Below are 13,244 nucleotides of genomic sequence, written 5' to 3' on the forward strand. Positions count from 1 at the left end.
TAGTTTCTGGGGTCTGAAGGCGGTAGAAACTAGGAATTGCTACTCAATGCCTATCAAGTGCTAGTTATGCAGATAAAGAAGGTATAGAGATCTGTTATGCAATACTGTGCTTAGTAACAATAATCTCAGTGGTAGAACATTTGCCTGGCACTGGGTTTGATTCTCAATGTCACATATAAATAAATGAATAAAATCAAGGTCCATCAACAACTTAAATTTTTTTTAAAAAAGATATCACAGCTGAAAGAGGAATCAGGAAAAATATCCCATTTACAATAGCCTAAAATTAAAAGAAAAAACACCTTGGGAATCAAACTAACAAAAGAAGTGAAAGACTTCTCAAATGAAAACTACAGAACACTAAAGAAAGAAATTGAAGATCTTAGAAGATGGAGAGATCTTTCATGTTCTTGGATAAACAGAATTAATTTTGTCAAAATTGCCATATTACCAAAAACACTATAAAAATTTAATGCAATTCCTATTAAAATTCCAATGTCATTCTTCATAGAAACAGAAATGCAATCATAAAATCACTTGAAAAAATAAGGGGCCCAGAATTGCCAAAATAAAATCCTTAGTGAAAAAGTGAAGCAGGAAGCATCACAATACCAGACCTTAAATTATTCTACAGTATGGTATTGACACAAAAACAGACATGGAGACCAATGCAACTGAATAGAAGACACAGAGACAAACACACACACACACACACACACACACACACACACACACACATATATATATATATATATATAATATATATATATATATATATATATATATATATATATATATATAATTATGTCATATTAGAGAAAGTTGTCATGAACATACATTGGAGAAAAGAAAGCCTAATTAACAAATGGTGCAGGTAAAACTGAAAATCCATATGTAGTAGCATAAAAACTTAACCCCTCTCATACTGCACAAAACTCAACTCAAAGTGGATCAAAAACCTAGGCATTAGGCCAGAGACCATACACCTATTATCCCTACTAGAAGAAAATGTAGGCCTAACTCTCCATCTTGTTGGCTTAGGAACCAACTTCCTTAACAAGACTCCTAAAGTGGAAGAAGTAAAATCAAGAATCAATAAATGGGATGGTATCAAACTAAAAGCTTCTTTACAGTAAAGAACAATAAGAATGTAAAGAGAGACCTTATAGAATGGGAGAAAAGCTTTGCCATTTGCACCTCAGATAGATCATTAATCTCCAGGATATACAAAGAACTCAAAAACTTAACACTTCCAAAAAACAAATAACCAGTCAATAAATGGGCAAAGAAACTTAATAGGCACTTCACAGAAGAATAAATATGAATAGTCAACAAATACATGAAAAAATACTCAACATCACTAGCAATTAGAGAAATATAAATTAAAACTACACTGAGAAATATTCAGTTGTGTATAAATGCCACATATTTTTTATCCATTCATCTATTGAAGGACATCTAGGTTGGTTCCATAGTCTAGCTATTGTGAATTGTGCTACTATAAACATTTATGTGGCTGTGTCCCTGTAGTATGTTCTTTTTAGGTCTTTTGGGTATAGTCCGAGAAGGGGAATAGCTGGGTCAAATGGTGGTTCCATTCCCAGCTTTCCAAGGAATCTCCATACTGCTTTCCAAATTGGCTGCACCAATTTGCAGTCTCACCAGCAATGTATGAGTGTACCTTTTTCCCCCGGCATCCTTGCCAGCATTTATTGTTGTTTGACTTCATAATGGCTGTCATTCTTATTGGAGTGAGATGGTATCTTAGAGTAGTTTTAATTTGCGTTTCTCTGATTGCTAGAGATGGTGAGCATTTTTTAGTGTATTTGTTGATTGATTGTATGTCCTCTTCTGAGAAGTGTCTGTTCAGGTTCTTGGCCCATTTTTTGATTGGGTTGTTATTTTTTTGTTGTTTAACTTTTTGAGTTCTTTGTATACTCTAGAGATTAGAGCTATATGTGATGTGTGAGGGGTAAAAAATTGGCATTTGCAGGGAAATGGATGGCATTAGAGCAGATTATGCTAAATGAAGTTAGCCAATCCCTAAAAAACAAATGCCAAATGTCTTCTCTGATATAAGGGAGGGGACTCAAAATGGGGTAGGGAGGAAGAGCATGAGAAGAAGATTACCACTAAATAGTGAAAAGAGGTGGGAGGGAAAAGGAGGGAGAAGGATATTTGCATGGAAGATGGAAGGAGACCCTCATCATTATACAGAAAACATGTATGATGTTGTGAGGAGAAATAAAAAAGAAGTGTGTCACATTAGATTGGGTAGAGAGATGTGATGGGAGGAGAGGGGAGGGGAAGGGGAGATAGGAAGGGCAGCAGAATAAAATAGACATTATTATTGCCTTATGTATATAGGTGACTGTATAACCAATGTGATTCTGCAACCTGTACAATCAGAAAAATGAGAAATTATACCCCATTTGATTCAAATGTATGAATTGTCAAGATCATTGTACTGTCATGTGTAACTAATTTTAAAAAAAATTAAAAAAAAATGAGGACAGTAAAAAAAAAAAACTACACGGAGATTCCATCTCACTCCAATGAGAACTCCAATTATCAAGAATACAAGTAACAATAAATGTTGTTATTTATTGATGTAAATCAATAAATTGTGGAGATGTAGGGAAAAAAGTTTCACTTATACATTGCTCGTAGGACTGCAAATTGGTGCAACCAGTCTATAAAGCAGGTGGGAAAATCCTCAAAAAATTTGAATTGGAACCATCATTTGACCTGGTTATCCCACTCCTCAGCATATACCCAAAGGATTTAAAATCAGCATACTATACTGACACAGCCACATCAATGTTTACATCTGCTAGATTCACAGTAGCCATGGTATGGAAGCAACCAACCTGCCTTTCGACAGATGAATAGAAAAAGAAAATGTGGTGTATACACACAATGTAATATTACATAGCCATAAAGAAGATTGAAATTATGGCATTTTCTACTAAATGTATGGAACTGGAGTCTGTTATGCTAAGTAAAATAAGCTAATTGCAAAAAACCCAAAGGCCAAATATTTTCACTTTTATGTGGATGCTAACACACAGTGGTGGGTGGGCAGTAGAGAAGAACAGAAGTTCACTGGATTGGATAAAGGGGAATGAAGGGAAGGGAGAAGAAATGTGAACAGGAAGGACAATAGAATGAGTTGGACATAATTTTTCTATGTTCTTATATGAATACACGACTGGTGAAACTCTACACCATGTACAACCACAAGATGGGATCCTAATTAGGACAAGTTATACTCCATATTATATGTATCAAAATACATTTTATTGTCATGTACATCTAAAAAGAACAAATTTTATTTTTTTAAATAAAAAATATTATTTATAAAAAACAATGAGATCAGATGGACCTAACCCAGACTAATGAGGGCATATGGCATTGAAATTCTAAAAGCAAAACCTGCATTGACAAGGTGAGTTCCAAATTTGTAGCAATTATCTAGAAATAATGAAGCATTCAAGTCATACATATGTGTATATATATATATATATATACATATATATATATATATATGTATATATATATATATATACATACATACATACATACATATATACATGCATACATACATATATGTTTTTCCTTTTTCCAACAAGAACATGTGGAGTGCTGATAGTGAAAAGTGGGAAGTGTCTATCTCTGTCATTGATAGGCCTTGACTTAGCTGATAATTTCATTCAGGATTCACTGTGATAGGGGATGAAACAAGCAAGCATGGGCTTCTTTTCTTTCATCCTGATATCATTTGTTGTTCTCAGCTAAGAGTACAGAGGTCACAGCATAAGGGCACAGCTCTCCAGGCTGGACTGGCCCTGGGAGTCAGATGCAGTCCCTCAAGGACTAATCTATTGTACTTTCCTTGTGCTGCTTGCAACAGCTTACTACCAATCTTTTCCTTTCCAGCCACTTCTAAGGGGTTGTATTTCCAAAATGCAGTTTTCCTCTAACTTACTCCATCAAGCTAAAGCTTAAAGAAGAAAGGTATATGGTTAACAAAGTGGGACAGAAAATGTTTCTGTATTTATTTATACTTCCTAAGCAACTAAATTTGCTTTAATAAGTCCACATTGGAATACCAATATTTTAATAGAGTGCTTCCAATTCCTTCCCAGCATCGTCCCCTCCACCATAGTTATTCACTATACTGCAGAGTGGTCCTGCGAAATGAAAATGAGATCTCTGCAAGTCCCTGCTCACCATCTCCCTATGGCATCCTATTTTATTCAGAGTAAACACTGTGTCCTCAGAAATTAAGGCCCTCATTGATGTGGACTCCTAGATTGTCTCTGATCTCATCTTGCACCTGTACCTCTTCCTCTTGCTCACTCTTCTTCAGACTCTGTCCCTTTCTAGTCTTTAAACAGGTGTACAAGGGGCTTTCTCAGGGCCTTTGCACTTTTCTCTGGCTGGAATATTCTTTTCCCCAAATATCAGCTCAATGTCACCTTCATAGTAAGACACTCCCACACTGTCCTATATACAGTTGTTATCCCTAGTCCCTGAGCCTTATACAACCTTCCTTCCTTTTTATTTTTTCCCACAATGTTTATTAGGCATTGATAAACTTTATCTTATTTACCTATTTTATTAGCTTAATCTCCCCATTAGAATATAAGCTCCATCAGAAATGTTTATCTACTTTCTTCATTAAGTTTTTCCTAGCACCTATAATAATGTCTCTCGTGTAGTAATTGCTAAATAAATATTTGTCTTATGAATGCACAAATATCTTTAGATGCAGCACCACCTAATAGCCCATGGTTATCTTTTACCATGGTTATATATATGGCTTTACTTCAAATGAACCTCATTATTTTTTTTTTTTGCAGTTTGGTCAGGAATTGCTCTTTTATTTAAAGAAAGAGTTCTAACCACTAATGACCTTGATCAGTCTGGATAGACACTTAGAAGTCTGGAATCTTAAGAAGGCATGTTAATAGGGATTATTTTAAATATCTTCCTGTTTGTCCAACAATCATCCCACATTCAGAGGTGAGATGCAGTGAGAGGTGGGATCCACGTTTTGTGATACATGAAAGTGCACAGATTTGGGAGTCTGTTTTGAGAAAAATAATACAAAAATTTCTTACCTTTTCAGGTTTTAAAAAAAAACCTATGTGTAGCTGCTAGTCTCCTTCAATTGTATTCTCATTTGCATTCCTGGATACTATGTATTTGAACTTAGAAGAAATTAATTTTTAAAAGGTTGAATTAAATATGAATTATTAAGTTATAAATCCTTTGTGAAAATCCTTATCACTAAATATCATAGATTAAGTAAGTCTTCTAAGATGACAGTTGAAGGCAAAAACTACAATAGTTTTACAAGAATTGACTTTAAAAATAAAATCTAAATCTGATTCTTTTCCACTAATGGATATGAAAACTTATACACCATATTTTTCTCTGGGTCTGGACTCTCCCTCAAACAGGTCAGGAAACCATTCCCTAGCTGCCCTACTATTAAATCTATTTTGGAGAAGTGATATTACTCAGTTTCCAACCTCAATGATCCAAACACATGGGTTTTTCACTTTAAAGGGGGTAGAAGAGAATAGAAAGGGGATCCAGACAGTTGTAAGTCCTGAATTACCATTTCTTCACTTTTACCAAGGTAAAAAAATATACAAATATTATCCTATAATTGTCACCATCACTCTCTTCTGCCATCATTTTAAAATACATTACAGGGAATAAAAAAGGAGGTGTAGATGCTCGTGCTAGAGTGCCTATACCTCCTTGTCTTGTGGGAACACTGATATTAGCTTTCCCTTGTAATTTATTATATTTGGTGAATTATACATAAACTTATATTGTAAAGATATAAAGACATTGAAAGATGGCCTACCAAAAAGGTTCTGTGATCTATTACAACAATGATTTTGAAGAGTTAAAAAATATTTTCATGTTTTCTTGAAATTGTTTTGTATACAGTTCTTATTCAAGACAAAATGATCTTGGAAAAGCAAAGCATCAATAATCAGGACCATGAATGTGGCAAATTTTGCATGCTGTCTGCCAAATTCCATTCTCTGCTTATTCCCAGGCATACAGGAAGTCTTTGTTTCTATGCCGTCCTTGCAATTAGATTTGGTCACGTGACTGGATATGAGAAGAAATACTGCGGGCTACTTTTGGCATTGGCCCATAACTCCTCCCACATGGTTGTCACTGTGCTCCTTCTCTTGATAGCTAGATGATATAGATGCTGAGGTATGAAGAATGGTGGAAACATGAGAATTCTTTGTTCCTATCTGAGACCAAGGAAGGGACCTGCCTTATTCTCTGAAACACCACACTAGAAAATTACTTGATGAAGAATGAATATATTTTTAAGTCATTTGAAGTTTATACATTAGCACAATCACATTCAATGACTTCTACCAAAACAAATTAACCTGGCAGCACTGAAGGTAGATTTAACTTTCAGTCATTGCACATTCAATCACCCTCTGGTCTGAATGAAACCAACTCTCTCTTTATGTCTACCATTTTATTATTTATTATTTTTCATTTTTTTCTTTATTTTCCTTGGTTATATCTATTTTCATTGAGACATTTCTCATTATCTAAGAACTGCATAAGAATGGTGAGAATATAAGTTTGAAAACATTACATAGAGTTGTGGTTGTTCTGTAGAGCAAAAGCCTGTCCAGTTTTATTCTCCCTTGATGACAATCTAACATGAAAGTGATGGATAAATCTGTCTCCGTATTTTAGAAGAGGACCAGAATTATCAACACAGGATTTGGATTCATGATTCACTTGAGCCAAAGAGGTTTCAGAAGTATCTGATTTAATAGGCTTGCCATATTTATAATGCAATTCCAGAAAGAAAAAAAAATTACATCTTGAATGTGCATATTTCTGGGTGAAAATCAATAGAAAAATTATAGAAGTATTTCATAGTTTACCCAAATCTAGAATAGAACTACTCTTTATTGTTGCATCACTCATTTGCAATGAAAGCAGAGTTGATTTGGTTTTTTTACTGGGAATACTGCTGTTGAATCAGATGCCTATGGACTTAATGCATAAACTAATTGTCCTTATATAGCTAAATGAGCCTCTCTAGAGAAAAAGGTACAAGTTACTTGGGGCATTCTCTTGGCTATCGGTCTCCTGAAATAATGGAGGGACATTGAATTTGAGCTCTCTCTTTCTAAGCTTCAGTGCATGTCTGGTAAAAGAAACATTTTATAGCTACCTTAGAGATCAAAGACAAATATTCAATGTATCCTGAAGGTGATGAATCACATCACAAAAAGAGCGATTTACCCATTCTGTAAATGTTCATCAACTACACACCATTGCCAGACTGGAAAGAGGAATGACGTTCATTGAGAAGACATAGGAGTGCAGCAGTTTTACTGAGCTTTTGCTCTTAAGCTAACATTGGATTTTTTTTCCCCTCTTGGGATGACAACATTTATGCAGAATCTATTCATAAATCCTATTGAGTTTCCAAGTTCATAGCCAAGATAAATGCACAGCTGTTTTCTAAAAACATCTGCCCTCTAATCATCTCAAGTTGAGAGCAATGTCCACAATGACCCTCATGGCTTTGACATTAACTATGTTTTCAGAGGAAATCAAATTAGGTTTTACTTCCTCAGCCATTAAAGTTCCTCTCATTTTTATGCAATGACATCTCTCAAATATTTGGATACATTCAACCATTCTGTGACAATTCAGCTATTTTCTGGATAGATTATAAAATTAAACTGTGTGTATTTTTTATTTTTACTTCATTTGTGAATTTGTTCTGTATAATCTGGGCTCTCATTTTATGTCCCACCTATACTCCTTCTAAAAAATGACTTATGCTTTCAAAATGAGGAGTTCAAAATAGTACACAGAACTCTAAGTTCAGTGTAAACAAGGCCATCTGTGAGAGACAGCCTTTCAACCCAATAAAAATTTCTCTAATAGGCAATGGATTATTATATTATTCATGCCAGAGTCCTCAGATTTAGTGTTTCCAACAGCAATTGTAATTGTTTTGATTCCTGGACTGTAACATATTTAGTTTTTCACTGAATCACCATAATATAAATATGTAAATTAAATGAACCCCTACCTCTCACCTGATTATATATCATAAATCCCATTGGTGGATAATTTAATTGTAAATGTGATCCCCTTTATAGAAAATGTTTTATAAAATAAATTCTATTTTTTCATACACCAAACTAAATTTTAAAATTATAGATGTCATTTTTTTAAACTTAGGTTGTGGAAAATGAACAAATGTGATTAGATATTTTGCTGATCTGTAAAATTTAATTTTTACCATTTTGAAAATAGATCTTTAAAGTTTCAGATTGAACCAGGCTCCGTAGCACATTTATTTTATTATTATTTCTATCATTTCAATTGCACCAGCTATTTGGGAGGCTGAGCAGGAGGATTGCAAGATAAAGGCCAATCTGGAAAACTGAGCAAGACACTGTCTCAAGATAAATAAATAAATAAATAAATAAATAAAATAAAAATTAAAAAGGGCTGGGGATGTAGCTCAGTAGTAGAGTGCCTCTTGATTCAATCCCAAATTACTGATGAAAAAAAAGTTGAATTATAGAGCAGATGGCTGTTTTTCAGGAAATACAAATAGAAGGTTTAATGAGCATTTACTGTAGGTATCACCTTTGCTTTTTTCACATCATTAAAATGCTTTACAATATTAAAATGTGATTGTTGCACTATTTTTTCTCTGTAAAATTTGAAACTGAATTTTAAATTTGATAAGAGGGGGAAAAATCCAAATCATGTCTGTGCTTAATCTGGTCCTTGATTCCACATCATATTCTTCAACGTAATTATGAGTCTGAATACTATATATGCCACTAATTCCTCTAATGCACTTGGCCCATCAGACCACAAGGAGATAATCTGTCCAGGAGCCTGAGAGCTTTTCCATTTGCCATATCCGAGGGCTTTATCTTTACTTCTCGTGGTCTGTCACTCAAACTCATATCTCCTGGGTGAGATATGAGTGTCTACCAAAGACCTTCCCTCCACATGCCTCTAACAGTTCCCTGAATTTATTTTATTATTATTTCCATCATTTTAATTGCACCTATTTATGAGGCGCAGTATAGCATTTCAATACATGTATGCAATATATCCCACAATGTATATAAAGCCAGTTTACAGTCATCATTCAATGGAATTTGTGCCGCCGAAATAGCTGATTCTCTTTTTCTTTTTTAAAAAATTTATTTATTTTAATTATATGTGTGTGTGTGTGTGTGTGTGTGTGTATTATATGACAGTAGAATGCATCTTGATTCATTGTACTGTTATAGGTAAAGCTTCATCACAGGGTTTCATATACTGACTTCTAGATCACTCACGTATAATCAAATCAAGCCTTTATTGAAGCACACTGGTGGCGGCTGACCAGAACATAAAGCTGTTCCCCTGATCAGCCCTGCACAATTGCAAGGGCACTCCTAATAAGCCTGAAAACCGCAAAAGGGATGTTCAGGGGGTCTAGCCAATGCAAGCAAGCCAGGTTACAGAAGCAGGACAGTACAGTCAAGCAGAGGGAAGCCTAACCAATCACATTTAGCCCAGTCACCCCAGTTACAGAAACAGAGCCCTTTACCCTAGTTACAGACATAATGCCCCATTAGATAGTTTTGTGTTCTTAAAGATTTCTTTTCTTTTTTATTATTAGTTGTGCAAAACATTACAAAGCTCTTGACATATCATATTTCATACATTTGATTCAAGCAGATTATGAACTCCCATTTTTACCCCGTATACAGATTGCAGATTCACATCGGTTCCACATTCACTTTTTTACACACTGCCATACTAGTGTCTATTGTATTCTGCTTCCCTTCCTATCCTCTACTATGCACCATCCCCTCCCATCTTCTCTCTCTATGCCATCTAAAGGTTTCTATAGCAAAAGGAAAAGAACATCTTGCTCCAGTCATGACTCTTCTACTTGGCATGGTTGTTTTAAAGAGGATGAAGTCATAAAACAAAATGGAGTCACATTTTCTCCTACTATCACATTCCCCACTGGTTTTAGTAGGTTTGATGTCAATCTTGCACATCATTAGGCCTCAGTTGTTTTTTTTCTTTTTTTCCATCTTTATGTGTCTAAGGGACTGTACTGGGCTCGTAAGACCATGACTCTGACCTCACCTATATTCTTGTGTATATGGTTTAGGAGGGTTTTTAAGAGGAAGGGTCCTACAGTAATACCAATCAGGAGAAGGACTAGGGGCTCAACTACGGCCGAAATGATGGTAGTCAACCAAGGGGACCATGAAAATAGGTTTTAGAACAAATTGCCTGAAGTTTCTAGTGTTTCCTCTCTTATCTTTAACCTGTTTCTCACAAGCGCCAAACTGTCCTTTATTATCCCAGAATGGTTTGCAGAGAAACAAGTTTCTCCTGAAGCCATACAAAGTCCTCCTTGTTTCAGAAAGAGACCATCTAGACATTATCTGTTCTGTAAAACTATTTCTGTCAGAGAGTCTAGTGAAACCTCTAGTTTGGAGATTGACCTTTCTAGTTTTCCTAGATCTATATCTATTTGACAGCTGAGGGACTTCCCAAACCAGCCAGGAGGGGAACTAAAATGGGGGCAGCCAGTCTATGTTGATAAATCAGTGGGGACTGGCCTTTTAATAAGTCCAGGTGTTCTTTTCCCTTTACTCCATCAAAATAGTAGGTTACATCGTTCAGAGTTATTGACAGGTTGGAGATTTAGTCAAGGAGTTCAAAGTGAGACTTGGGAAGCACAATTATTGGTTAACAGGGAGTTGTCCCACTTATAAGTTGGGTTGTGGAAGCAAGTGTCTCCTTATGGAAGATCACCCAGGGTGATCTTGGGAGTAGTTTCCCAGGTACATCTTCCTGAGCTAGACATATTGGCAAACATCTATGTTGACCATAATTTTTTTCTCTAATATTAGGGACCTCCTACTGCTGTAAGGGAAAAGGGCGATGACCGTTCTTGCTAATTACAGCTGAAAAGGGACAATGTGCAGTGGATAAGCAGTTTGGAGTCCCATTTTAGAAACTGAATGGATCAAGAAGTCCATGGTAAAAATCTGGCTCAGGAGCAACAGGATGTAAATTCACCTGGGGTAGGCACTTCTATGAGAGAAACAAAAAGACATGAGTGCTGAAATAAGAGTAATACAAAATAGCAGTTGTAGCATCTGGAACCTGTCCATGAATATCTTGAAAATGACAGAAATTAATAATTGTTTACCAGGAGGCAGAAGATCTGAGAAAATGTCCCCCATAACAAGGCCTAACAAAGCCTAATAAGGCACTTTTTTTGGGGGGGTGGGGGGGACATAAATCTTTAACGTCAGAATTTTCAGGAATGTAGACACAACATTTAGTTAAATTATTGTTAATGTCATCTGATTTTTGTAAAAATACCTTTTTGGCATAACCTCTGTGTTCAGTAAAGATCCTTTGTTACTTAGGATTAGATAATTATATTAATAAACACTGATTATATCTTCCTGTGTAGGAGGTTAGAAAGATCTGTAGGCCTTAAACTGATTAAAAACTTCTGGCAGTTTTTATTGATATCAGGCATTTTTGCCTAAGAATTTCTCTTCTGTTGTCTCCAGTCTTACTTATTTTGGGGGATGCTAACACTAGAGTAAATTTTAAGTTACATTAAAATAACTGTTGTTTCTTTTTAAATGTCCAGGAATGGCTGTGCTTTGGTTTTAACTGTTTTGCTAGGTGTTTAAGACCATGCTGGTCAAACTGACCTTGTTACTATCTATTGGTAAGAGTCAGCTGAGTTTCCTTAGAGGACATTTTTTTGGGGAACTTGTGAGCAGCACTTTAGCTCTGTTAATGTCATCTGCTTTAGGATGGGTCAGGGTCTTGCTGACCATATGGCTTCCCTTGGAAGCATCAGGCATGTCTCCCTTTTTCAGTGACCCTCCTTTTTTGCAGCATGGACACTCATTGGTTTTCTGTTTTCCAGGGGCCTCATTAATCTCCCTTATCGGGAGGTTATGTGGCCCGGAGTTGCAAAGGTTTTCCCCGTGTCATGGGTTCAGGCTGACTTAGAGGGCAAGAGCCAAATATTGGTTTCTTTGGCCCCTTTATTTTAACCTTAATATTTAAATTTGGCCTTAAACATCCAGCAAGTTAGTTTTACCCATTTTAAAGTAATAATGCTGGGCTTTAACTTTTACGTTTATAACTTTTACAGTTAATTTTTACATAACACAATATCCTTATTTTATATATTAACTTATGTAATGCTGAAGATCCGCCTGAAGGAGAAGATGACACCTTAGCATCTACTGTATGATCCAATCACTCTACGCCAAAAAGGCAGCTTGCAGACCCAGAGACCCCATTAGATTTTGGCTATAAAAACTCTCTTTTGCCAGGTCCTCCTCTCTTGCTCTCTCCTTTTTCTCTAACTTTCCCTGTTTCTCATTCTCCCTCTCACTTTTTCTTTTCTTTCTCTTTTTCCTTCTCTCTCTCTCTCTCTCTCTCTCTCTCTCTCTCTCTCTCTCTCTCTTTTCTTTCTCTCTCTTTTGTTTTAATCAGACTCTGTCACAGTAAAGGGCTCTTGGTTGCTCTAAGTGTAGTGGTCACATTTTTTTTAGTTATAATAAAAATACAAAGTGAAATTAACAATAGTAAAAACACATTTAGCTTGTATATAATTTTGAGCCTTGGTTGAGTTATACATTATATTTTTTATTTGAGATCACAGTAATTTTTCCAATAAAGTTAATTTTTTAATATAGATGGGATAGAAAGAGAAGATGGGGGTAAAGGGGGATAGTAGAGGATAGGAAAGATAGCAGAATACAACAGTCACTAGTAAGGCATTATGTAAAAATGTGAATGTGTAACCGAAGTGATTCTGCAATCTGTATTTGGGGTAAAAATGGGAGTTCATAACTCACTTGAAACTAATGTTTGAAATATGATATGTGAAGAGCTTTGTAAGGTTTTGAACAACTAATGAAAAAAATGAATATAACTTTAAATTAACTGAAATGTGGCCTACTTTGACATGCTGTAAGGTGGGAGGCAGAGCCTTATCTCAGGTAAGGCAGGGTTCTTCACAATCTTCAGTAAAATGTTTTAGTTTTAATGTTGATTTTTGTCTCTCTTTTTAGATATAATTTCATAAAATTTACATATATTTTTTCTGACTCTGTATGAATTTTAGTAGTACAATATGACAT

Source organism: Ictidomys tridecemlineatus, chromosome 13 (genome assembly GCF_052094955.1).
Source record: "Ictidomys tridecemlineatus isolate mIctTri1 chromosome 13, mIctTri1.hap1, whole genome shotgun sequence".
Classification (NCBI taxonomy): Eukaryota; Metazoa; Chordata; class Mammalia; order Rodentia; family Sciuridae; genus Ictidomys; species Ictidomys tridecemlineatus.